General features: G+C 44.4%; 1 protein-coding gene across 2 annotated transcripts in view; it reads left to right on the top strand.

Annotated features, from left to right (window-relative positions):
* Positions 1–1,390: 1,390 nt before the first annotated feature.
* GJC1 (gap junction protein gamma 1) overlaps positions 1,391–26,743 on the top strand; it is a 135,085-nt gene continuing 109,732 nt past the window's right edge. Inside the window, exon 1 of one of the 2 annotated variants that reach the window (XM_063959975.1) lies at positions 1,391–1,490. The gene's annotated coding sequence lies outside the window, so the exon portion shown is untranslated. The remainder of the gene's footprint in view (positions 1,491–26,743) is intronic. The other variant, XM_063959976.1, reaches the window with a different exon arrangement.

Raw genomic sequence — 26,743 nt, 5'->3', positions numbered from 1 at the left:
CATTATGCAGCGGTCACATCGACAACTCTGCATTATGCAGTGGTCACAGCGACAACTCTCTGCATTATGCAGCGGTCACATCGACAACTCTGCATTATGCAGCGGTCACAGCGACACTCTCTGCATTATGCAGCGGTCACAGCGACACTCTCTGCATTATGCAGCGGTCACAGCGACACTCTCTGCATTATGCAGTGGTCACAGCGACAACTCTCTGCATTATGCAGCGGTCACAGCGACAACTCTCTGCATTATGCAGTGGTCACATCGACAACTCTGCATTATGCAGCGGTCACAGCGACACTCTGCATTATGCAGCGGTCACAGCGACACTCTCTGCATTATGCAGCGGTCACAGCGACAACTCTCTGCAGTATGCAGCGGTCACAGCGACAACTCTCTGCATTATGCAGTGGTCACAGCGACACTCTCTGCATTATGCAGTGGTCACAGCGACAACTCTCTGCATTATGCAGTGGTCACAGCGACAACTCTCTGCATTATGCAGCGGTCACAGAGACACTCTCTGCATTATGCAGCGGTCACAGCGACAACTCTCTGCATTATGCAGCGGTCACAGCGACACTCTCTGCAGTATGCAGTGGTCACATCGACACTCTCTGCATTATGCAGCGGTCACAGCGACAACTCTCTGCATTATGCAGTGGTCACAGCGACAACTCTCTGCATTATGCAGCGGTCACAGCGACACTCTGCAGTATGCAGCGGTCACAGCGACAACTCTCTGCAGTATGCAGCGGTCACAGCGACAACTCTCTGCATTCTCCCGGAGAGGAGACTTAAAAGGTAGTCAAGTATGGGTAAGTGTAGTGCTAGGTGCTGCTTAGATTGAGGCTAGAGTAACTATGGGTGCTACAGCTGCTGAGGTTTGTCTCTCGGTGCTGCTGAGGTTGGGATGTTGGTGGTGCAGGCAATGTGTCTCTGTGTGTTGCAGGGGTTGGTTTGTTGGTAGGGGGGGGGGGGGGGGGGCACCAACTATTATCTTGCCTCCAGGCGCCTGGTATGAACTTACGCCACTGGGTACTATTGTGTGGCCATGCCCCTTCCCAGCAAGAACACACCTCTTTTTGGACTGAGCGCCAAATACGCAATGTTCCTATTTAAAATATAGGGGGTAGGAACACCAAAATGAGGACTGCTACGGGTGAGGGTTGATGGTGCTGGGAAAGGGGTGCAGGGTCAGAGGCGTAACTTGCGGTGGTGCTAGGGGGGCACCAGCCAAAATCTTGCCTAGGGCATCATATTGGTTAGGGTCGGCTCTGAGTGTGATGCTCGCCCAGCATACTTACAGAGCTTCTAGCGAGCAGCGAGGGAAGTGGCCTGTAGGGCGGTGACTGGCGTGCATAGAGTGACAGGGGGCGTGGTCTGGCTCCGTCGCTATGTGTGAACGAGCGATGCAGCGCTGGAACCCGGACACCCTGAGAGACGCCGCCGGGTCCCTTGAGCAGCGGAGACGGGAGCCAGCCTGAGTGAGTACTGGGACTCTACACTGTAGTGACTGATAACCCACTTCCCGCACCGGACCCCAAGCACTGTCAGGGCGCACTGTGACTCCCTGCAGAGCTGGCGTCTGCCCCTTCATGTAGCGCTCCGAAGCATGGGAAAGTAGGGACGGGATGTGTGCCACCTTACAGGTCTTCTGGAGGAGATAGATCGGGACATCACCGTATGTGGAGATCCTGAAAAGTCACTTCCCAGAGACCTGCAGGAGTAACTTTCTGTTGCTGTTTCTATGGCCGATTACTACAGAGTAACATTACAGAGCTGCCTTGCTCCAGGCTCACATCAGGCTGCTGTGAGACTCTGGAAATTATTATTAGCCTTTATTTATCAAGTACCTACATATTAAGCAGTGTTGTGCCTTCTGGGACTTGTGGTACATAAATTACACATAGTGACGTGAATAAAGATGGTGATAAAACACGAGAAATTGTTTAAAAAAAACCTACCCCCAGAGTAAATATAATACACTAAATACTTTGTAAACCAGTAATTCACAATCGTGTGTCTGTACTGATGTGTCGGCTATTCCAGCAGTCTAGTGTTCTCAGAGTTTATCATAACATCTCTATAGATAAGATAAAAATATGCACTTGGGATTAGCCATACATTTAGCTATGTGTAAATGAAATGGCTGTATTATATATATATATATATATATATATATATATATATATATAGTAGTATTTTGTTTCTACATTGTTGTGCCATTAAAAGTAGAAAATGCTGTGTGTGTGTGTGTGTGTGTGTGTGTGTGTGTGTGTGTGTGTGTGTGTGTGTGTGTGTGTGTGTGTAACTGTCACTTGGTTGTATTCTATCTTCTGTTTCTGTGTATCTTCAAGGCAGCTGAATACTTTAGGTTGCTATTTAAAGACGATGCTGAAGTTAGCTTCTTATTCGGCCAGCTTCTTATTCACTTCTTATTCAAGCTCTAGCTTCTTATTCACTTCTTATTCGAACTCCAGCTTCTTATTCAGATCATTCAGTTTTGCAAGGGTTAATGAGTCTTGGGTAACAAATTTGACACCGGAAATCAACAGAGTAGGTTCCCTTACATATGACCCACTTGTATTTTGCCTGGCCCAACGCTGTTTTGGGCATGAAATACACTGGCAAAGTGGGCACACACAACATATTTTGACATTTTGAATAAGTAGCTGTAGTTTTGCAAGGATTAACCAGTCTTGGGCCACAAATTTGACACCTGAAATCAACAGAGGGTGGTCACTTACATATGACCCACTTGTATTTTGCTTGGCCCAACGCTGTTTTGGGCATGAAATACACTGGCAAAGTGGGCACACACAACATATTTTACCATTTTGAATAAGTAGCTGTAGTTTTGCAAGGGTTAACCAGTCTTGGGCCACAAATCTGACACCTGAAATCAACAGAGGGTGGTCAGTTACATATGACCCACTTGTATTTTGCTTGGCCCAACGCTGTTTTGAGCATGAAATACACTGGCAAAGTGGGCACACACAACATATTTTACCATTTTGAATAAGTAGCTGTAGTTTTGCAAGGGTTAACCAGTCTTGGGCCACAAATCTGACACCTGAAATCAACAGAGGGTGGTCACTTACATATGACGCAGTTGTATTTTGCTTGGCCCAACGCTGTTTTGGGCATGAAATACACTGGCAAAGTGGGCACACACACCATATTTTGCCAGTTTGAATAAGTAGCTGTAGTTTAGCAAGGGTTAACTAGTCTTGGGCCACAAATTTGACCCCCAAAAACAACAGAGGGTGGTCACTTGCATGTGACCCACTTGTATTTTGCTTGGCCCAACGCTGTTTTGGGCATGAATACACTGGCAAAGTGGGCACACACATCATGTTTTGCTATTTTGAATAAGTAGCTGTAGTTTTGCAAGGGTTAACTAGTCTTGGGCCACAAATTTGACACCTGAAATCAACAGAGGGTGGTCACTTACATATGACCCACTTGTATTTTGCTTGGCCCAACGCTGTTTTGGGCATGAAATACACTGGCAAAGTGGGCACACACACCATGTTTTGCTATTTTGAATAAGTAGCTGTAGTTTTGCAAGGGTTAACCAGTCTTGGGCCACAAATTTGACACCTGAAATCAACAGAGGGTGGTCAGTTACATATGACCCACTTGTATTTTGCTTGGCCCAACGCTGTTTTGGGCATGAAATACACTGGCAAAGTGGGCACACACACCATGTTTTGCTATTTTGAATAAGTAGCTGTAGTTTTGCAAGGGTTAACTAGTCTTGGGCCACAAATTTGACACCTGAAATCAACAGAGGGTGGTCACTTACATATGACCCACTTGTATTTTGCCTGGTCCAACGCTGTTTTGGGCATGAAATACACTGGCAAAGTGGGCACACACACCATTTTATAAATTGCCATTTTGAATAAGTAGCTGTAGTTTTGCAAGGGTTAACTAGTCTTGGGCCACAAATTTGACACCTGAAATCAACAGAGGGTGGTCACTTACATATGACCCACTTGTATTTTGCTTGGCCCAACGCTGTTTTGGGCATGAAATACACTGGCAAAGTGGGCACACACACACCATGTTTTGCTATTTTGAATAAGTAGCTGTAGTTTTGCAAGGGTTAACTAGTCTTGGGCCACAAATTTGACACCTGAAATCAACAGAGGGTGGTCACTTACATATGACGCAGTTGTATTTTGCTTGGCCCAACGCTGTTTTGGGCATGAAATACACTGGCAAAGTGGGCACACACACCATATTTTGCCAGTTTGAATAAGTAGCTGTAGTTTAGCAAGGGTTAACTAGTCTTGGGCCACAAATTTGACCCCCAAAAACAACAGAGGGTGGTCACTTGCATGTGACCCACTTGTATTTTGCTTGGCCCAACGCTGTTTTGGGCATGAATACACTGGCAAAGTGGGCACACACATCATGTTTTGCTATTTTGAATAAGTAGCTGTAGTTTTGCAAGGGTTAACTAGTCTTGGGCCACAAATTTGACACCTGAAATCAACAGAGGGTGGTCACTTACATATGACCCACTTGTATTTTGCTTGGCCCAACGCTGTTTTGGGCATGAAATACACTGGCAAAGTGGGCACACACACCATGTTTTGCTATTTTGAATAAGTAGCTGTAGTTTTGCAAGGGTTAACCAGTCTTGGGCCACAAATTTGACACCTGAAATCAACAGAGGGTGGTCAGTTACATATGACCCACTTGTATTTTGCTTGGCCCAACGCTGTTTTGGGCATGAAATACACTGGCAAAGTGGGCACACACACCATGTTTTGCTATTTTGAATAAGTAGCTGTAGTTTTGCAAGGGTTAACTAGTCTTGGGCCACAAATTTGACACCTGAAATCAACAGAGGGTGGTCACTTACATATGACCCACTTGTATTTTGCCTGGTCCAACGCTGTTTTGGGCATGAAATACACTGGCAAAGTGGGCACACACACCATTTTATAAATTGCCATTTTGAATAAGTAGCTGTAGTTTTGCAAGGGTTAACTAGTCTTGGGCCACAAATTTGACCCCTGAAATCAACAGAGAGTGGTCACTTGCATGTGACCCACTTGTATTTTGCCTGGCCCAACGCTGTTTTGGGCATGAAATACACTGGCAAAGTGGGCACACACACCATATTTTCCATTTTGAATAAGTAGCTGTAGTTTTGCAAGGGTTAACCAGTCTTGGGCCACAAATTTGACACCTGAAATCAACAGAGGGTGGTCAGTTACATATGACGCAGTTGTATTTTGCTTGGCCCAACGCTGTTTTGGGCATGAAATACACTGGCAAAGTGGGCACACACAACATATTTTACCATTTTGAATAAGTAGCTGTAGTTTTGCAAGGGTTAACCAGTCTTGGGCCACAAATCTGACACCTGAAATCAACAGAGGGTGGTCACTTACATATGACCCACTTGTATTTTGCTTGTCCCAACGCTGTTTTGGGCATGAAATACACTGGCAAAGTGGGCACACACAACATATTTTACCATTTTGAATAAGTAGCTGTAGTTTTGCAAGGGTTAACTAGTCTTGGGCCACAAATTTGACCCCTGAAATCAACAGAGAGTGGTCACTTGCATGTGACCCACTTGTATTTTGCCTGGCCCAACGCTGTTTTGGGCATGAAATACACTGGCAAAGTGGGCACACACACCATATTTTCCATTTTGAATAAGTAGCTGTAGTTTTGCAAGGGTTAACCAGTCTTGGGCCACAAATTTGACACCTGAAATCAACAGAGGGTGGTCAGTTACATATGACGCAGTTGTATTTTGCTTGGCCCAACGCTGTTTTGGTCATGAAATACACTGGCAAAGTGGGCACACACAACATATTTTACCATTTTGAATAAGTAGCTGTAGTTTTGCAAGGGTTAACCAGTCTTGGGCCACAAATCTGACACCTGAAATCAACAGAGGGTGGTCACTTACATATGACCCACTTGTATTTTGCTTGGCCCAACGCTGTTTTGGGCATGAAATACACTGGCAAAGTGGGCACACACAGCATGTTTTGCCATTTTGAATAAGTAGCTGTAGTTTTGCAAGGGTTAACCAGTCTTGGGCCACAAATCTGACACCTGAAATCAACAGAGGGTGGTCACTTACATATGACCCACTTGTATTTTGCTTGGCCCAACGCTGTTTTGGGCATGAAATACACTGGCAAAGTGGGCACACACACCATGTTTTGCTATTTTGAATAAGTAGCTGTAGTTTTGCAAGGGTTAACTAGTCTTGGGCCACAAATTTGACACCTGAAATCAACAGAGGGTGGTCAGTTACATATGACCCACTTGTATTTTGCTTTGCCCAACGCTGTTTTGGGCATGAAATACACTGGCAAAGTGGGCACACACACCATGTTTTTCTATTTTGAATAAGTAGCTGTAGTTTTGCAAGGGTTAACCAGTCTTGGGCCACAAATCTGACACCTGAAATCAACAGAGGGTGGTCAGTTACATATGACCCACTTGTATTTTGCTTGGCCCAACGCTGTTTTGAGCATGAAATACACTGGCAAAGTGGGCACACACAACATATTTTACCATTTTGAATAAGTAGCTGTAGTTTTGCAAGGGTTAACCAGTCTTGGGCCACAAATCTGACACCTGAAATCAACAGAGGGTGGTCACTTACATATGACGCAGTTGTATTTTGCTTGGCCCAACGCTGTTTTGGGCATGAAATACACTGGCAAAGTGGGCACACACACCATATTTTGCCAGTTTGAATAAGTAGCTGTAGTTTAGCAAGGGTTAACTAGTCTTGGGCCACAAATTTGACCCCCAAAAACAACAGAGGGTGGTCACTTGCATGTGACCCACTTGTATTTTGCTTGGCCCAACGCTGTTTTGGGCATGAATACACTGGCAAAGTGGGCACACACATCATGTTTTGCTATTTTGAATAAGTAGCTGTAGTTTTGCAAGGGTTAACTAGTCTTGTGCCACAAATTTGACACCTGAAATCAACAGAGGGTGGTCACTTACATATGACCCACTTGTATTTTGCTTGGCCCAACGCTGTTTTGGGCATGAAATACACTGGCAAAGTGGGCACACACACCATGTTTTGCTATTTTGAATAAGTAGCTGTAGTTTTGCAAGGGTTAACCAGTCTTGGGCCACAAATTTGACACCTGAAATCAACAGAGGGTGGTCAGTTACATATGACCCACTTGTATTTTGCTTGGCCCAACGCTGTTTTGGGCATGAAATACACTGGCAAAGTGGGCACACACACCATGTTTTGCTATTTTGAATAAGTAGCTGTAGTTTTGCAAGGGTTAACTAGTCTTGGGCCACAAATTTGACACCTGAAATCAACAGAGGGTGGTCACTTACATATGACCCACTTGTATTTTGCCTGGTCCAACGCTGTTTTGGGCATGAAATACACTGGCAAAGTGGGCACACACAACATATTTTACCATTTTGAATAAGTAGCTGTAGTTTTGCAAGGGTTAACCAGTCTTGGGCCACAAATCTGACACCTGAAATCAACAGAGGGTGGTCAGTTACATATGACCCACTTGTATTTTGCTTGGCCCAACGCTGTTTTGAGCATGAAATACACTGGCAAAGTGGGCACACACAACATATTTTACCATTTTGAATAAGTAGCTGTAGTTTTGCAAGGGTTAACCAGTCTTGGGCCACAAATCTGACACCTGAAATCAACAGAGGGTGGTCACTTACATATGACGCAGTTGTATTTTGCTTGGCCCAACGCTGTTTTGGGCATGAAATACACTGGCAAAGTGGGCACACACACCATATTTTGCCAGTTTGAATAAGTAGCTGTAGTTTAGCAAGGGTTAACTAGTCTTGGGCCACAAATTTGACCCCCAAAAACAACAGAGGGTGGTCACTTGCATGTGACCCACTTGTATTTTGCTTGGCCCAACGCTGTTTTGGGCATGAATACACTGGCAAAGTGGGCACACACATCATGTTTTGCTATTTTGAATAAGTAGCTGTAGTTTTGCAAGGGTTAACTAGTCTTGGGCCACAAATTTGACACCTGAAATCAACAGAGGGTGGTCACTTACATATGACCCACTTGTATTTTGCTTGGCCCAACGCTGTTTTGGGCATGAAATACACTGGCAAAGTGGGCACACACACCATGTTTTGCTATTTTGAATAAGTAGCTGTAGTTTTGCAAGGGTTAACCAGTCTTGGGCCACAAATTTGACACCTGAAATCAACAGAGGGTGGTCAGTTACATATGACCCACTTGTATTTTGCTTGGCCCAACGCTGTTTTGGGCATGAAATACACTGGCAAAGTGGGCACACACACCATGTTTTGCTATTTTGAATAAGTAGCTGTAGTTTTGCAAGGGTTAACTAGTCTTGGGCCACAAATTTGACACCTGAAATCAACAGAGGGTGGTCACTTACATATGACCCACTTGTATTTTGCCTGGTCCAACGCTGTTTTGGGCATGAAATACACTGGCAAAGTGGGCACACACACCATTTTATAAATTGCCATTTTGAATAAGTAGCTGTAGTTTTGCAAGGGTTAACTAGTCTTGGGCCACAAATTTGACCCCTGAAATCAACAGAGAGTGGTCACTTGCATGTGACCCACTTGTATTTTGCCTGGCCCAACGCTGTTTTGGGCATGAAATACACTGGCAAAGTGGGCACACACACCATATTTTCCATTTTGAATAAGTAGCTGTAGTTTTGCAAGGGTTAACCAGTCTTGGGCCACAAATTTGACACCTGAAATCAACAGAGGGTGGTCAGTTACATATGACGCAGTTGTATTTTGCTTGGCCCAACGCTGTTTTGGGCATGAAATACACTGGCAAAGTGGGCACACACAACATATTTTACCATTTTGAATAAGTAGCTGTAGTTTTGCAAGGGTTAACCAGTCTTGGGCCACAAATCTGACACCTGAAATCAACAGAGGGTGGTCACTTACATATGACCCACTTGTATTTTGCTTGTCCCAACGCTGTTTTGGGCATGAAATACACTGGCAAAGTGGGCACACACAACATATTTTACCATTTTGAATAAGTAGCTGTAGTTTTGCAAGGGTTAACTAGTCTTGGGCCACAAATTTGACCCCTGAAATCAACAGAGAGTGGTCACTTGCATGTGACCCACTTGTATTTTGCCTGGCCCAACGCTGTTTTGGGCATGAAATACACTGGCAAAGTGGGCACACACACCATATTTTCCATTTTGAATAAGTAGCTGTAGTTTTGCAAGGGTTAACCAGTCTTGGGCCACAAATTTGACACCTGAAATCAACAGAGGGTGGTCAGTTACATATGACGCAGTTGTATTTTGCTTGGCCCAACGCTGTTTTGGTCATGAAATACACTGGCAAAGTGGGCACACACAACATATTTTACCATTTTGAATAAGTAGCTGTAGTTTTGCAAGGGTTAACCAGTCTTGGGCCACAAATCTGACACCTGAAATCAACAGAGGGTGGTCACTTACATATGACCCACTTGTATTTTGCTTGGCCCAACGCTGTTTTGGGCATGAAATACACTGGCAAAGTGGGCACACACACCATGTTTTGCCATTTTGAATAAGTAGCTGTAGTTTTGCAAGGGTTAACCAGTCTTGGGCCACAAATCTGACACCTGAAATCAACAGAGGGTGGTCACTTACATATGACCCACTTGTATTTTGCTTGGCCCAACGCTGTTTTGGGCATGAAATACACTGGCAAAGTGGGCACACACACCATGTTTTGCTATTTTGAATAAGTAGCTGTAGTTTTGCAAGGGTTAACTAGTCTTGGGCCACAAATTTGACACCTGAAATCAACAGAGGGTGGTCAGTTACATATGACCCACTTGTATTTTGCTTTGCCCAACGCTGTTTTGGGCATGAAATACACTGGCAAAGTGGGCACACACACCATGTTTTTCTATTTTGAATAAGTAGCTGTAGTTTTGCAAGGGTTAACTAGTCTTGGGCCACAAATTTGACACCTGAAATCAACAGAGGGTGGTCACTTACATATGACCCACTTGTATTTTGCTTGGCCCAACGCTGTTTTGGGCATGAAATACACTGGCAAAGTGGGCACACACACCATTTTATAAATTGCCATTTTGAATAAGTAGCTGTAGTTTTGCAAGGGTTAACTAGTCTTGGGCCACAAATTTGACCCCTGAAATCAACAGAGAGTGGTCACTTGCATGTGACCCACTTGTATTTTGCCTGGCCCAATGCTGTTTTGGGCATGAAATACACTGGCATAGTGGGCACACACACCATATTTTCCATTTTGAATAAGTAGCTGTAGTTTTGCAAGGGTTAACCAGTCTTGGGCCACAAATTTGACACCTGAAATCAACAGAGGGTGGTCAGTTACATATGACCCACTTGTATTTTGCTTGGCCCAATGCGGTTTTGGGCATGAAATACACTGGCAAAGTGGGCACAAACACCATTTTATAAATTGCCATTTTGAATAAGTAGCTGTAGTTTTGCAAGGGTTAATTAGTCTTGGGCCACAAATTTGACCCCTGAAATCAACAGAGAGTGGTCACTTGCATGTGACCCACTTGTATTTTGCCTGGCCCAACGCTGTTTTGGGCATGAAATACACTGGCATAGTGGGCACACACACCATATTTTCCATTTTGAATAAGTAGCTGTAGTTTTGCAAGGGTTAACCAGTCTTCGGCCACAAATTTGACACCTGAAATCAACAGAGGGTGGTCACTTAAATATGACCCACTTGTATTTTGCTTGGCCCAATGCGGTTTTGGGCATGAAGTACACTGGCAAAGTGGGCACAAACACCATTTTATAAATTGCCATTTTGAATAAGTAGCTGTAGTTTTGCAAGGGTTAATTAGTCTTGGGCCACAAATTTGACACCTGAAATCAACAAAGCGTAGTCACTTACATATGACCCACTTGTATTTTGCTTGGCCCAACGCTGTTTTGGGCATGAAATACACTGGCAAAGTGTGCCCACACACCATATTTTACCATTTTGAATAAGTAGCTATAGTTTTGCAAGAGTTAACTAGTCTTGGGACACAATTGTGAGACCTGCAATCAACAGAATGTGGTCACTTACATATCACCCACTTGTATTCTGCTTGGCCCAACATTGATTTGTGAATGAATTACGCTGGGAAAGTAGGCACAACCACCATATTATGATTTACCATTTTGAATATGTAGCTGTAGTTTTGCAAGGGTTAACTAGTCTTGGGCGACATATTTGATACCAGAAATCAAGGGTTAGATTAGCTCCTTATCGCACAGGGGAGTCATAGAGAGTCTATGTTGCGTTAAAGTTGTCTGAAGTCAGCTCTTATCCTTGCTTGAAGGAAGCTATACTCAGCAGGATTGGGGTGACGGGTCCCAGCAAAGCCCAAGAATATTATGAGTTGCAGCTGAACCCATCTGAGCCTCCAGTGGTCAAACTGGCATAATTGGCCAAACTGAGTAAAACCTGGTTACAGATAAAAACTCTTCTCAGTGGGTAGTGGAAGTGATGGCTCTAGACCAGGCTATACGGGTATCAGACCGTGGTGTAAAACACTGGGCCTTTGCAGGCTGACCCCAGACAATTGAGGAGCTAGCAGTGGTGATTGAGAGGTACCTGACCCTGGGAAATTTTAATAAAGCCAAGCAAGGGTTACAGCCAGTACATAAGCCCAATACCCAGATCCCCATTGTTAAACCAAACAGCCCGTCTCCAGTCATATGTTTTGAGTGCAGAGAGCCCAGTCATGCACAGCGGTACTTCCTAAAGCAGGGTGAGCTAGTGGATTGCAGCTCAGGGAAAACAGTACAACCTGTATTCAGTATGGCACCTGGAATTATTTCCCCAGCTGAAACTACCATTTCATCTGATGGTACAGATTGAAGGCTGGGATATCTGGGCCTTGGTTGATACTGGCAATGAATTGTCTATCATCTCTGCTAACCTGGTTCTTCCCGGGTCTGGCCAGGTTGTGCTTCTGGAAAAGATGCTATGTATACTTGGTGACATAGAAGAATGCCCATGAGTGCACCTGCCGGTGGTGATTAAAGTAAGACCAGTAAAAATGGTAGTCACAGTAGCTTCCAAACCTCTTTATCCACTAATCCTGGGCCAGGACTTCCCACTGTTGCAGGAGTTTGTTACCTGGCATGACATTGGCAGACAGACAAATGTTAAGCTGTCGCAGGGGCCAAGATCTACTGGAAGCCAAGGTTGTATGACTGTAAACCCCTCTCTTGCCAGTGAGATTGAGACACATTAGTCCCCCATTTGCGAAAGAGTGTCTTTGCAGGACTTTAGGCGAGATCAACATAACGATGGCAACTTGTCTAATACTTTTTAAAATGTGGTAGTGGTAAATGGTAAGGTAAACTCTGCTTTACCACCTGAAGGTGTACCTTACTTTATGTGAAAAACATTTTTTTTTACCTTGTAACTTATTTGCAAGGTAAAAGGGTAGACCAGTTGCTGATTCCCCGAAAACACGAGCAGCTGGTACTGAGGGCGGCTCACATGCATTTATGGGGTGGCCATTTAGGGGAGAGGAAAACTCTCCAGCTATGTTTCTCCTGGCCAGGCATTCATGCTGCAGTAAAAGAATATTGTCAGGAATGCCCAGTGTACTAAAAGAATGCACCCCAGACAGAATTTAGGGCGACCTTGGTTTTCCTGACTATAATTTCCATGCCTATTGAGCCAATTTTTATAGATCTGATAGGGCCAGTAGAAAAATCGGATCATGGGCATCAGTATATATTGGTGACGGTGGACTTCTCCACCGGGTACCCGGAGGCCATACCACTATGTAACATGAAATCTAGCACTATTGTCCAGGAGTTCTTGATGCTGTATACCCGTCTAGGAATACCAATAGAGGTCCTGACCGACTAAGGTACCCCTTTTGTGTCTAAATTAATGAAATACCTGTGTCGCCTGTTAAAGGTGGATAGAATTACCATTTCGGTTTACCACCCGCAGACAGACGGCTTGGTTGAATGCTTTAACAGAACCCTTATGCAGATGATGAAAAGGGCAGTGTCACAGGAGAAGCGAGATTAGGTCCTACTCTTACCTTAGCTAATGTTGGCAGTTTGAGAGGTACCCCAAGCCTCTTTTTTTATTATTATTATTATTATTATTATCCTTTATTTATATAGAGACTTTATATAGAGACTGTATGGGGTTTAGACCCTTCAAACTCCTCTATGGTAGACAACGCAGAGGGATACTAGATCTATTAAAAGATGGGTGGGAGCAGCAATTGTCCCAAGGGGATGCGGTTAAGATCCCGCCGGACGGAATCCCGGCGGTTGAAATACTGACGCCGGAACCCCGACCGGCACAATCCCGACATATTCTGCCTCCGTGGGTGTCCACGACACCCATAGAGGGAGAATATAAAAGTGTGCTGAGCATAGCAAAGCACCGTGCCTGCAGCGTGGCGAGCAAAGCGAGCCCACAATGGGCTGCGTTCTGCTCGCCACCCCTGTCGGGATTGTGTGGTCGAAATTCCGGCGTCAGTATTTCGACCGCCGGGATCCCATCCTGCGGGATTTAGTACTGATCCCGTCCCAAGAGCCTAACATCGTTCAGTTTGTGTCCCAATTATATGGCTGTCTAAGGCAAATTGCGCCACTTCTGACCAAGCATATGGCAAGAGCTCAACAGGATCAAAAACGCAGTCATGGCGTTACTGCTGTCAACCGGACTCTCAATAGGGGCAACAAGGTACTGATACTTGTGTCTAGGTACGGCAGGAAGGTAGAAGGAAAGAGGTAAAAGTCTACCATGTGAATTTGTTGAAGCCTTGGAAAGTGCCAGTCATCCCTCTTTAGTGGCCATGAAAACCCCAGAATGTCAGGTGCCTACTGAAGTAACTGAGTCCTAGCCAGAAACAAGAAGTGGTAAACTTAGTAGCACAGTACCAGGTTGTGTTCTCTGCCCTCCTGGGGAAAACTCAAATCATACAGCATGACAATGTTACTCCACCCAGGGGGGTGATAAAACAAAGGCAATATTGTATATCTGAGGCCCAACAGGCAGCAGTAAAACGGGAACTGGAAGTGATGCGGCGCTTGGGGGTCACAGAGTAGTCAAACAGTGAATGGAATAATCCCATTTTTTTTTAGAGCCCAAGCTTTTTGGAGCTTTGAGATTCTGTAATGACTTCAGAAAGTTAAATAAAGTTCCTCGGTTTGATTCCTATCCTATGCCCCGGGTTGATGAACTTAGCAATAAGCCTGTATCTAACTACGCTAGATTTACTGAAGGGGTACTGGCAAATTCCTCTGATGGAAAAAGCAACAACAGCCTTCTCTACCACAGTGGGTTTGTTCCAGTCGCACCTTCCAAAGGTGGATGCAGTGTTACAGTCTCTACAGGCACAAGGGTTCACAGCTAACCTGGAGAAGTGTGCCATCATATCTGTGGAGGCAAAGTATCTGGGGTATATTGTATGCCAAGGGTAAGTTAAACCTCAACCTGGCAAGGTGGAAGCAGTCTTCACATGGCCTAAGCTAAAATGTATGTCGCAACTCAGGATATTCTTTGGTCTGGTGGGCTATTATCGTAGGTTCAGGGGTGGAACTTGCAGCGGTGCAACCGGCAGGGCCCCTCCACGATGAAGGGGCCCACAGCCGGAGGCACTACAATGAGTGAGACTGACTCATTACATGCCACCTGCCGGCGCGCTGCAAGCCGCCGCTTCCCCTTAACAGAATGAGGCTGAGCTGCAGTCTGGCCAGAGGGGGAGGAGGATGCAGTGGAGGAGTCTGGAGAAGGAGAAGGGGCCATCTTCCCCTCTCATTCACGGGCAGCCCAGCTGTTTCTTTTTGCTACCGGAGCCGGAGCATCACGTGACCATGCGGCTAAACTGTAGAGTTAGTGCAGCAGCATTCCTTGTAAAGGCGGTAAGGCAGCTGTGTGTTTATTTATTTTTATTTTATTATACATTTTTCTAATTGTACATTTCATCCTGCAAACTCAGAATCGCGGACCTCGAAGAGGCGGAGCCTACATTGAGGGGGCGGAGATTGGGAGGCGGTGGTCTCTCTGCAAATAGTAATGGTGACTGTGCAGTGACATATAACATACAGCACAGCATAGAGTGACCCCACTAAGGCAGCCAGGCACAGGGTCATGTGTTGTCACCCAGGGTGCATGTGCTGCTGCTGGCTGCATGATGCATAGTGTGGACATCTGTCTCCATGGGCCTTGTGTATCCTTGTACAAAGGAATTGTCCCATTTTTATACAGTGAGAAGTCTTCTGAGTTTTTGTGGGAGTTGGATACAATTGGCCGACAGTTATCATATTGATATTCATTATGTCGACATAAAGAACTGTCAACAAACAGTCCCTTGTGATATAGCAGTTTCGTACTTTATACCGGTGACAGCAGTGCCTTTTTCTGGATCACATTGCATTGGCGATGTCTCAGCAGTGTTCTGGTGAGTATTTTCCCCATTATCCCTAATCCCTAAACCTTTCCCTAGTAGCTAACCTTAACCTTTACCCCTCCCCACAGCCTAACCCTAGCCACCACCCCAGTGCCTCACCCCCCCCCCCCAGCAGCCTAACCCTAAAACTTTACCGTAGTGCCTACTATATTGGCGTTATGTGTAAAAGGAGCTCTACTGTGTGGCGTAATGTGTATAAGGAGCTCTACTGTGTGGCTTAACATGTATAAGGGGTATTACTGTGTGGTGTAACGTCTATAAGAAGCACCACTGTGTGGCGTAACGTGTATAAGGAGCACTATTGTGTGGCGTAAAGTGTATAAGGACCATTACAGTGTGTTGTAACGTGTATAAGGAGCTCTACTGTGTTGCGTAACATGTATAAGGAACAGTACTGGGTGGAGTAACGTGTATCAGGAGCACTACTGTGTGGTATAAAGTATATTAAGATACTACTGTGTGGTATAACGTATATTAAGATACTACTGTGTGGCGTAACATGTATAAGAGGCACTACTGTGTGTTGTAATGTGTATAAGAACTACTGTGTGGCGTAACGTGTAGAAGGAGCTCTACTATGTGGCGTAATGCGTATAAGAAGCAGTACTGTGTGGCATAACGTGTTTCAGGAGCACTACTGTGTGGCGTAACGTGTAGAAGGAGCTCTACTATGTGGCGTAATGCGTATAAGAAGCAATACTGTGTGGCATAACGTGTTTCAGGAGCAGTACTGTGTAGCGTAATGTATATAAGGAGTACTACTGTTCAGTGTAATGTAATGTAAATCAGTGTAATGTAATGAGGTTGCACTACTGTGTGGCATAATTTGAATTGGTGGTACTATTGTGTGCCCACACCCCTTTTCAATGAGACCATGCCCTATTTTTTGACACACGTTTTGGATCTTGGGCGGGCTGGGGCAACGCATTTTGTTGCACCTCGGCCCACCATGGTCTTGTTCCGCCACTGCGTAGGTGCATGCGCGAATTTGCCACAGGGCAGCATCATTCACTGAATGTCTGAGGAAACAGTCCCCAGACAAGATCTAATCACAGATGTGCTAAATGTAGCACATCTACAATCATGTACTCTGACATGCGGGTGGATGCCCAGCACAGGGCTGGTCCGCCCTGCATGACTGGCCCTAGCCCCCCCCCCCCCCATCCCCCTCGCACAGGTACAAAACCATTGCACGGTGTCGATGATTTTGTACCTGATGAGTAACTCCCTGCAAACGAAGCTCCTGCACGCTGGCAGTCCGCTACTCGCCACATCCCGGGTCGCAGAGTCTGTGTGTAACACCACGCAGCTGCCTCGGGCCACCCCCCAACGGTCCAGACAGGCCTCCGTTGTCCGGACCGTGGTTCTAAAGCCGGTGGCATGCCCCTTCCCACCACATGACCGCCTCTGCCTGTCAATCAGGCAGAGGCGATCGAAGCCCTGAGATGCTGATAGAATCTCACTGGGCTCCCGGATTGCGCACTCCACAAAGTAATTCAGACGGCGATCGCTGCTGCTGCAGTGATGCAGTCTGAATTACCCCCTAGGCCCGCAGAGACTACATTGCAGAATTTAAGAAAAGCTTTATGCGCAGAGACTGTATTGATAGGCTCCCGATTCCAGGTGTCAAATTTGTGGCCCAAGACTAGTTAACCCTTGCAAAACTACAGCTACTTATTCAAAATAGCAATTTATAAAATGGTGTTTATGCCCACTTTGCCAGTGTATTTCATGCCCAAAACAGCATTGGGCCAAGCAAAATACAAGTGGGTGATATGTAAGTGACCACCCTCTGTTGATTTCAGGTGTCAGATTTGTGGCCCAAGACTAGTTAACCCTTGCAAAACTACAGCTACTTATTCAAAATGGCAAAATATGCTGTGTGTGCCCATTTTGCCAGTGTATTTCATGCCCAAAACAGCGTTGGGCCAAACAAAATACAAGTGGGTGATATGTAAGTGACCACCCTCTGCTGATTTCAGGGGTCAAATTTGTGGCCCAAGACTAGTTAACCCTTGCAAAACTACAGCTACTTATTCAAAATGGCAAAATATGCTGTGTGTGCTCACTTTGCCAGTGTATTTCATGCCCAAAACAGCGTTGGGCCAAACAAAATACAAGTGGGTGATATGTAAGTGACCACCCTCTGCTGATTTCAGGGGTCAAATTTGTGGCCCAAGACTAGTTAACCCTTGCAAAACTACAGCTACTTATTCAAAATGGCAAAATATGGTGTGTGTGCCCATTTTGCCAGTGTATTTCATGCCCAAAACAGCGTTGGGCCAAACAAAATACAAGTGGGTGATATGTAAGTGACCACCCTCTGCTGATTTCAGGGGTCAAATTTGTGGCCCAAGACTAGTTAACCCTTGCAAAACTACAGCTACTTATTCAAAATGGCAAAATATGCTGTGTGTGCTCACTTTGCCAGTGTATTTCATGCCCAAAACAGCGTTGGGCCAAACAAAATACAAGTGGGTGATATGTAAGTGACCACCCTCTGCTGATTTCATGTGTCAAATTTGTGGCCCAAGACTAGTTAACCCTTGCAAAACCACAGCTACTTATTCAAAAGAGCAATTTATAAAATGGTGTTTATGCCCACTTTGCCAGTGTATTTCATGCCCAAAACAGCATTGGGTCAAGCAAAATACAAGTGGGTGATATGTAAGTGACCACCCTCTGTTGATTTCAGGGGTAAAATTTGTGGCCCAAAACTATTTAACCCTTGCAAAACTACAGCTACTTATTCAAAATAGCAAAATATGGTGTGTGCCCACTTTGCCAGTGTATTTCATGCCCAAAACAGCGTTGGGCCAAACAAAATACAAATGAGTGATATGTAAGTGACCACCCTCTATTGATTTCAGGTGTCAAATTTGTGGCCCAAGACTAGTTAACCCTTGCAAAACTACAGCTACTTATTCAAAATGGCAAAATATGGTGTGTGTGCCCACTTTGCCAGTGTATTTCATGCCCAAAACAGCGTTGGGCCAAACAAAATACAAGTGGGTGATATGTAAGTGACCACCCTCTGCTGATTTCAGGGGTCAAATTTGTGGCCCAAGACTAGTTAACCCTTGCAAAACTACAGCTACTTATTCAAAATGGCAAAATATGGTGTGTGTGCCCACTTTGCCAGTGTATTTCATGCCCAAAACAGCATTGGGCCAGGCAAAATACAAGTGGGTCACATGCAAGTGACCACTCTCTGTTGATTTCAGGGGTAAAATTTGTGGCCCAAGACTAGTTAACCCTTGCAAAACTACAGCTACTTATTCAAAATAGCAATTTATAAAATGGTGTTTATGCCCACTTTGCCAGTGTATTTCATGCCCAAAACAGCATTGGGCCAAGCAAAATACAAGTGGGTGATATGTAAGTGACCACCCTCTGTTGATTTCAGGGGTAAAATTTGTGGCCCAAGACTAGTTAACCCTTGCAAAACTACAGCTACTTATTCAAAATGGCAAAATATGGTGTGTGTGCCCATTTTGCCAGTGTATTTCATGCCCAAAACAGCGTTGGGCCAAACAAAATACAAGTGGGTGATATGTAAGTGACCACCCTCTGTTGATTTCAGGGGTAAAATTTGTGGCCCAAGACTAGTTAACCCTTGCAAAACTACAGCTACTTATTCAAAATGGCAAAATATGGTGTGTGTGCCCATTTTGCCAGTGTATTTCATGCCCAAAACAGCATTGGGCCAAACAAAATACAAGTGGGTGATATGTAAGTGACCACCCTCTGCTGATTTCAGGGGTCAAATTTGTGGCCCAAGACTAGTTAACCCTTGCAAAACTACAGCTACTTATTCAAAATGGCAAAATATGCTGTGTGTGCCCACTTTGCCAGTGTATTTCATGCCCAAAACAGCGTTGGGCCAAACAAAATACAAGTGGGTGATATGTAAGTGACCACCCTCTGCTGATTTCATGTGTCAAATTTGTGGCCCAAGACTAGTTAACCCTTGCAAAACCACAGCTACTTATTCAAAATAGCAATTTATAAAATGGTGTTTATGCCCACTTTGCCAGTGTATTTTATGCCCAAAACAGCATTGGGTCAAGCAAAATACAAGTGGGTGATATGTAAGTGACCACCCTCTGTTGATTTCAGGGATAAAATTTGTGGCCCAAAACTATTTAACCCTTGCAAAACTACAGCTACTTATTCAAAATAGCAAAATATGGTGTGTGCCCATTTTGCCAGTGTATTTCATGCCCAAAACAGCGTTGGGCCAAACAAAATACAAATGAGTGATATGTAAGTGACCACCCTCTATTGATTTCAGGTGTCAAATTTGTGGCCCAAGACTAGTTAACCCTTGCAAAACTACAGCTACTTATTCAAAATGGCAAAATATGGTGTGTGTGCCCACTTTGCCAGTGTATTTCATGCCCAAAACAGCGTTGGGCCAAACAAAATACAAGTGGGTGATATGTAAGTGACCACCCTCTGCTGATTTCAGGGGTCAAATTTGTGGCCCAAGACTAGTTAACCCTTGCTAAACTACAGCTACTTATTCAAAATGGCAAAATATGGTGTGTGTGCCCACTTTGCCAGTATATTTCATGCCCAAAACAGCGTTGGGCCAAGCAAAATACAACTGCGTCACATGTAAATGACCACCCTCTGTTGATTTCAGGTGTCAGATTTGTGGCCCAAGACTGGTTAATCCTTGCAAAACTACAGCTACTTATTCAAAATGGTAAAATATGGTGTGTGTGCCCACTTTGCCAGTGTATTTCATGCCCAAAACAGCGTTGGGCCAAGCAAAATACAAGTGGGTCATATGTAAGTGACCACCCTCTGTTGATTTCAGGTGTTAAATTTGTGGCCCAAGACTGGTTAACCCTTGCAAAACTACAGCTACTTATTCAAAATGGTAAAATATGGTGTGTGTGCCCACTTTGCCAGTGTATTTCGTGGCCAAAACAGCGTTGGGCCAGGCAAAATACAACTGCGTCATATGTAAGTGACCACCCTCTGTTGTTTTTGGGGGTCAAATTTGTGGCCCAAGACTAGTTAACCCTTGCTAAACTACAGCTACTTATTCAAAATGGCAAAATATGGTGTGTGCCCACTTTGCCAGTATATTTCATGCTCAAAACAGCGTTGGGCCAGGCAAAATACAACTGCGTCATATATAAGTGACCACCCTCTGTTGATTTCAGGTGTCAGATTTGTGGCCCAAGACTGGTTAATCCTTGCAAAACTACAGCTACTTATTCAAAATGGTAAAATATGGTGTGTGTGCCCACTTTGCCAGTGTATTTCATGCCCAAAACAGCGTTGGGCCAGGCAAAATACAACTGCGTCATATGTAAGTGACCACCCTCTGTTGTTTTTGGGGGTCAAATTTGTGGCCCAAGACTAGTTAACCCTTGCTAAACTACAGCTACTTATTCAAAATGGCAAAATATGGTGTGTGTGCCCACTTTGCCAGTGTATTTCATGCCCAAAACAGCGTTGGGCCAAGCAAAATACAACTGCGTCATATGTAAGTGACCACCCTCTGTTGTTTTTGCGGGTCAAATGTGTGGCCCAAGACTGGTTAACCCTTGCAAAACTACAGCTACTTATTCAAAATGGTAAAATATGGTGTGTGTGCCCACTTTGCCAGTGTATTTCATGCCCAAAACAGCGTTGGGCCAGGCAAAATACAACTGCGTCATATGTAAGTGACCACCCTCTGTTGTTTTTGGGGGTCAAATTTGTGGCCCAAGACTAGTTAACCCTTGCTAAACTACAGCTACTTATTAAAAATGGCAAAATATGGTGTGTGTGCCCACTTTGCCAGTGTATTTCATGCTCAAAACAGCGTTGGGCCAAGCAAAATACAACTGCGTCATATGTAAGTGACCACCCTCTGTTGATTTCAGGTGTCAGATTTGTGGCCCAAGACTGGTTAACCCTTGAAAAACTACAGCTACTTATTCAAAATGGTAAAATATGGTGTGTGTGCCCACTTTGCCAGTGTATTTCATGCCCAAAACAGCGTTGGGCCAAGCAAAATACAACTGCGTCATATGTAAGTGACCACCCTCTGTTGTTTTTGGGGGTCAAATTTGTGGCCCAAGACTAGTTAACCCTTGCTAAACTACAGCTACTTATTCAAAATGGCAAAATATGGTGTGTGCCCACTTTGCCAGTATATTTCATGCTCAAAACAGCGTTGGGCCAGGCAAAATACAACTGCGTCATATATAAGTGACCACCCTCTGTTGTTTTTGGGGGTAAAATTTGTGGCCCAAGACTAGTTAACCCTTGCTAAACTACAGCTACTTATTCAAAATGGCAAAATATGGTGTGTGTGCCCACTTTGCCAGTATATTTCATGCCCAAAACAGCGTTGGGCCAAGCAAAATACAACTGCGTCACATGTAAGTGACCACCCTCTGTTGATTTCAGGTGTCAGATTTGTGGCCCAAGACTGGTTAATCCTTGCAAAACTACAGCTACTTATTCAAAATGGTAAAATATGGTGTGTGTGCCCACTTTGCCAGTGTATTTCATGCCCAAAACAGCGTTGGGCCAAGCAAAATACAAGTGGGTCATATGTAAGTGACCACCCTCTGTTGATTTCAGGTGTTAAATTTGTGGCCCAAGACTGGTTAACCCTTGCAAAACTACAGCTACTTATTCAAAATGGTAAAATATGGTGTGTGTGCCCACTTTGCCAGTGTATTTCGTGGCCAAAACAGCGTTGGGCCAGGCAAAATACAACTGCGTCATATGTAAGTGACCACCCTCTGTTGTTTTTGGGGGTCAAATTTGTGGCCCAAGACTAGTTAACCCTTGCTAAACTACAGCTACTTATTCAAAATGGCAAAATATGGTGTGTGCCCACTTTGCCAGTATATTTCATGCTCAAAACAGCGTTGGGCCAGGCAAAATACAACTGCGTCATATATAAGTGACCACCCTCTGTTGATTTCAGGTGTCAGATTTGTGGCCCAAGACTGGTTAATCCTTGCAAAACTACAGCTACTTATTCAAAATGGTAAAATATGGTGTGTGTGCCCACTTTGCCAGTGTATTTCATGCCCAAAACAGCGTTGGGCCAGGCAAAATACAACTGCGTCATATGTAAGTGACCACCCTCTGTTGTTTTTGGGGGTCAAATTTGTGGCCCAAGACTAGTTAACCCTTGCTAAACTACAGCTACTTATTCAAAATGGCAAAATATGGTGTGTGTGCCCACTTTGCCAGTGTATTTCATGCCCAAAACAGCGTTGGGCCAAGCAAAATACAACTGCGTCATATGTAAGTGACCACCCTCTGTTGTTTTTGCGGGTCAAATGTGTGGCCCAAGACTGGTTAACCCTTGCAAAACTACAGCTACTTATTCAAAATGGTAAAATATGGTGTGTGTGCCCACTTTGCCAGTGTATTTCATGCCCAAAACAGCGTTGGGCCAGGCAAAATACAACTGCGTCATATGTAAGTGACCACCCTCTGTTGTTTTTGGGGGTCAAATTTGTGGCCCAAGACTAGTTAACCCTTGCTAAACTACAGCTACTTATTAAAAATGGCAAAATATGGTGTGTGTGCCCACTTTGCCAGTGTATTTCATGCTCAAAACAGCGTTGGGCCAAGCAAAATACAACTGCGTCATATGTAAGTGACCACCCTCTGTTGATTTCAGGTGTCAGATTTGTGGCCCAAGACTGGTTAACCCTTGAAAAACTACAGCTACTTATTCAAAATGGTAAAATATGGTGTGTGTGCCCACTTTGCCAGTGTATTTCATGCCCAAAACAGCGTTGGGCCAAGCAAAATACAACTGCGTCATATGTAAGTGACCACCCTCTGTTGTTTTTGGGGGTCAAATTTGTGGCCCAAGACTAGTTAACCCTTGCTAAACTACAGCTACTTATTCAAAATGGCAAAATATGGTGTGTGCCCACTTTGCCAGTATATTTCATGCTCAAAACAGCGTTGGGCCAGGCAAAATACAACTGCGTCATATATAAGTGACCACCCTCTGTTGTTTTTGGGGGTCAAATTTGTGGCCCAAGACTAGTTAACCCTTGCTAAACTACAGCTACTTATTCAAAATGGCAAAATATGGTGTGTGTGCCCACTTTGCCAGTATATTTCATGCCCAAAACAGCGTTGGGCCAAGCAAAATACAACTGCGTCACATGTAAGTGACCACCCTCTGTTGATTTCAGGTGTCAGATTTGTGGCCCAAGACTGGTTAATCCTTGCAAAACTACAGCTACTTATTCAAAATGGTAAAATATGGTGTGTGTGCCCACTTTGCCAGTGTATTTCATGCCCAAAACAGCGTTGGGCCAGGCAAAATACAACTGCGTCATATGTAAGTGACCACCCTCTGTTGTTTTTGGGGGTCAAATTTGTGGCCCAAGACTAGTTAACCCTTGCTAAACTACAGCTACTTATTCAAAATGGCAAAATATGGTGTGTGTGCCCACTTTGCCAGTGTATTTCATGCCCAAAACAGCGTTGGGCCAAGCAAAATACAACTGCGTCATATGTAAGTGACCACCCTCTGTTGTTTTTGGGGGTCAAATTTGTGGCCCAAGACTAGTTAACCCTTGCTAAACTACAGCTACTTATTCAAAATGGCAAAATATGGGGTGTGTGCCCACTTTGCCAGTGTATTTCATGCCCAAAACAGCGTTGGGCCAAGCAAAATACAAGTGGGTCATATGTAACTGACCACCCTTTGTTGATTTCAGGTGTCAAATTTGTGGCCCAAGACTAGTTAACCCTTGCAAAACTACAGCTACTTATTGAAAATGGCAAAATATGGTGTGTGTGCCCACTTTGCCAGTGTATTTCATGCCCAAAACAGCGTTGGGCCAAGCAAAATACAACTGCGTCATATGTAAGTGACCACCCTCTGTTGTTTTTGGGGGTCAAATTTGTGGCCCAAGACTAGTTAACCCTTGCTAAACTACAGCTACTTATTCAAAATGGCAAAATATGGTGTGTGCCCACTTTGCCAGTATATTTCATGCTCAAAACAGCGTTGGGCCAGGCAAAATACAACTGCGTCATATATAAGTGACCACCCTCTGTTGTTTTTGGGGGTCAAATTTGTGGCCCAAGACTAGTTAACCCTTGCTAAACTACAGCTACTTATTCAAAATGGCAAAATATGGTGTGTGTGCCCACTTTGCCAGTATATTTCATGCCCAAAAGAGCTTTGGGCCAAGCAAAATACAACTGCGACACATGTAAGTGACCACCCTCTGTTGATTTCAGGTGTCAGATTTGTGGCCCAAGACTGGTTAACCCTTGCAAAACTACAGCTACTTATTCAAAATGGTAAAATATGGTGTGTGTGCCCACTTTGCCAGTGTATTTCATGCCCAAAACAGCATTGGGCCAAACAAAATACAAGTGGGTGATATGTAAGTGACCACCCTCTGCTGATTTCAGGGGTCAAATTTGTGGCCCAAGACTAGTTAACCCTTGCAAAACTACAGCTACTTATTCAAAATGGCAAAATATGGTGTGTGTGCCCACTTTGCCAGTGTATTTCATGCCCAAAACAGCGTTGGGCCAAGCAAAATACAACTGCGTCATATGTAAGTGACCACCCTCTGTTGATTTCAGGTGTCAGATTTGTGGCCCAAGACTGGTTAACCCTTGAAAAACTACAGCTACTTATTCAAAATGGTAAAATATGGTGTGTGTGCCCACTTTGCCAGTGTATTTCATGCCCAAAACAGCGTTGGGCCAAGCAAAATACAACTGCGTCATATGTAAGTGACTACCCTCTGTTGTTTTTGGGGGTCAAATTTGTGGCCCAAGACTAGTTATCCCTTGCTAAACTACAGCTACTTATTCAAAATGGCAAAATATGGTGTGTGCCCACTTTGCCAGTATATTTCATGCTCAAAACAGCGTTGGGCCAGGCAAAATACAACTGCGTCATATATAAGTGACCACCCTCTGTTGTTTTTGGGGGTCAAATTTGTGGCCCAAGACTAGTTAACCCTTGCTAAACTACAGCTACTTATTCAAAATGGCAAAATATGGTGTGTGTGCCCACTTTGCCAGTATATTTCATGCCCAAAACAGCGTTGGGCCAAGCAAAATACAACTGCGTCACATGTAAGTGACCACCCTCTGTTGATTTCAGGTGTCAGATTTGTGGCCCAAGACTGGTTAATCCTTGCAAAACTACAGCTACTTATTCAAAATGGAAAAATATGGTGTGTGTGCCCACTTTGCCAGTGTATTTCATGCCCAAAACAGCGTTGGGCCAGGCAAAATACCACTGCGTCATATGTAAGTGACCACCCTCTGTTGTTTTTGGGGGTCAAATTTGTGGCCCAAGACTAGTTAACCCTTGCTAAACTACAGCTACTTATTCAAAATGGCAAAATATGGTGTGTGTGCCCACTTTGCCAGTGTATTTCATGCCCAAAACAGCGTTGGGCCAAGCAAAATACAACTGCGTCATATGTAAGTGACCACCCTCTGTTGATTTCAGGTGTCAGATTTGTGGCCCAAGACTGGTTAACCCTTGAAAAACTACAGCTACTTATTCAAAATGGTAAAATATGGTGTGTGTGCCCGCTTTGCCTGTGTATTTCATGCCCAAAACAGCGTTGGGCCAAGCAAAATACAACTGCGTCATATGTAAGTGACCACCCTCTGTTGTTTTTGGGGGTCAAATTTGTGGCCCAAGACTAGTTAACCCTTGCTAAACTACAGCTACTTATTCAAAATGGCAAAATATGGTGTGTGTGCCCACTTTGCCAGTGTATTTCATGCCCAAAACAGCGTTGGGCCAAGCAAAATACAAGTGGGTCATATGTAACTGACCACCCTTTGTTGATTTCAGGTGTCAAATTTGTAGCCCAAGACTAGTTAACCCTTGCAAAACTACAGCTACTTATTGAAAATGGCAAAATATGGTGTGTGTGCCCACTTTGCCAGTGTATTTCATGCCCAAAACAGCGTTGGGCCAAGCAAAATACAACTGCGTCATATGTAAGTGACCACCCTCTGTTGTTTTTGGGGGTCAAATTTGTGGCCCAAGACTAGTTAACCCTTGCTAAACTACAGCTACTTATTCAAAATGGCAAAATATGGTGTGTGCCCACTTTGCCAGTATATTTCATGCTCAAAACAGCGTTGGGCCAGGCAAAATACAACTGCGTCATATATAAGTGACCACCCTCTGTTGTTTTTGGGGGTCAAATTTGTGGCCCAAGACTAGTTAACCCTTGCTAAACTACAGCTACTTATTCAAAATGGCAAAATATGGTGTGTGTGCCCACTTTGCCA

Source organism: Pseudophryne corroboree, chromosome 3 (genome assembly GCF_028390025.1).
Source record: "Pseudophryne corroboree isolate aPseCor3 chromosome 3, aPseCor3.hap2, whole genome shotgun sequence".
Classification (NCBI taxonomy): Eukaryota; Metazoa; Chordata; class Amphibia; order Anura; family Myobatrachidae; genus Pseudophryne; species Pseudophryne corroboree.
This window is presented reverse-complemented; position numbering and strand designations above follow the sequence as displayed.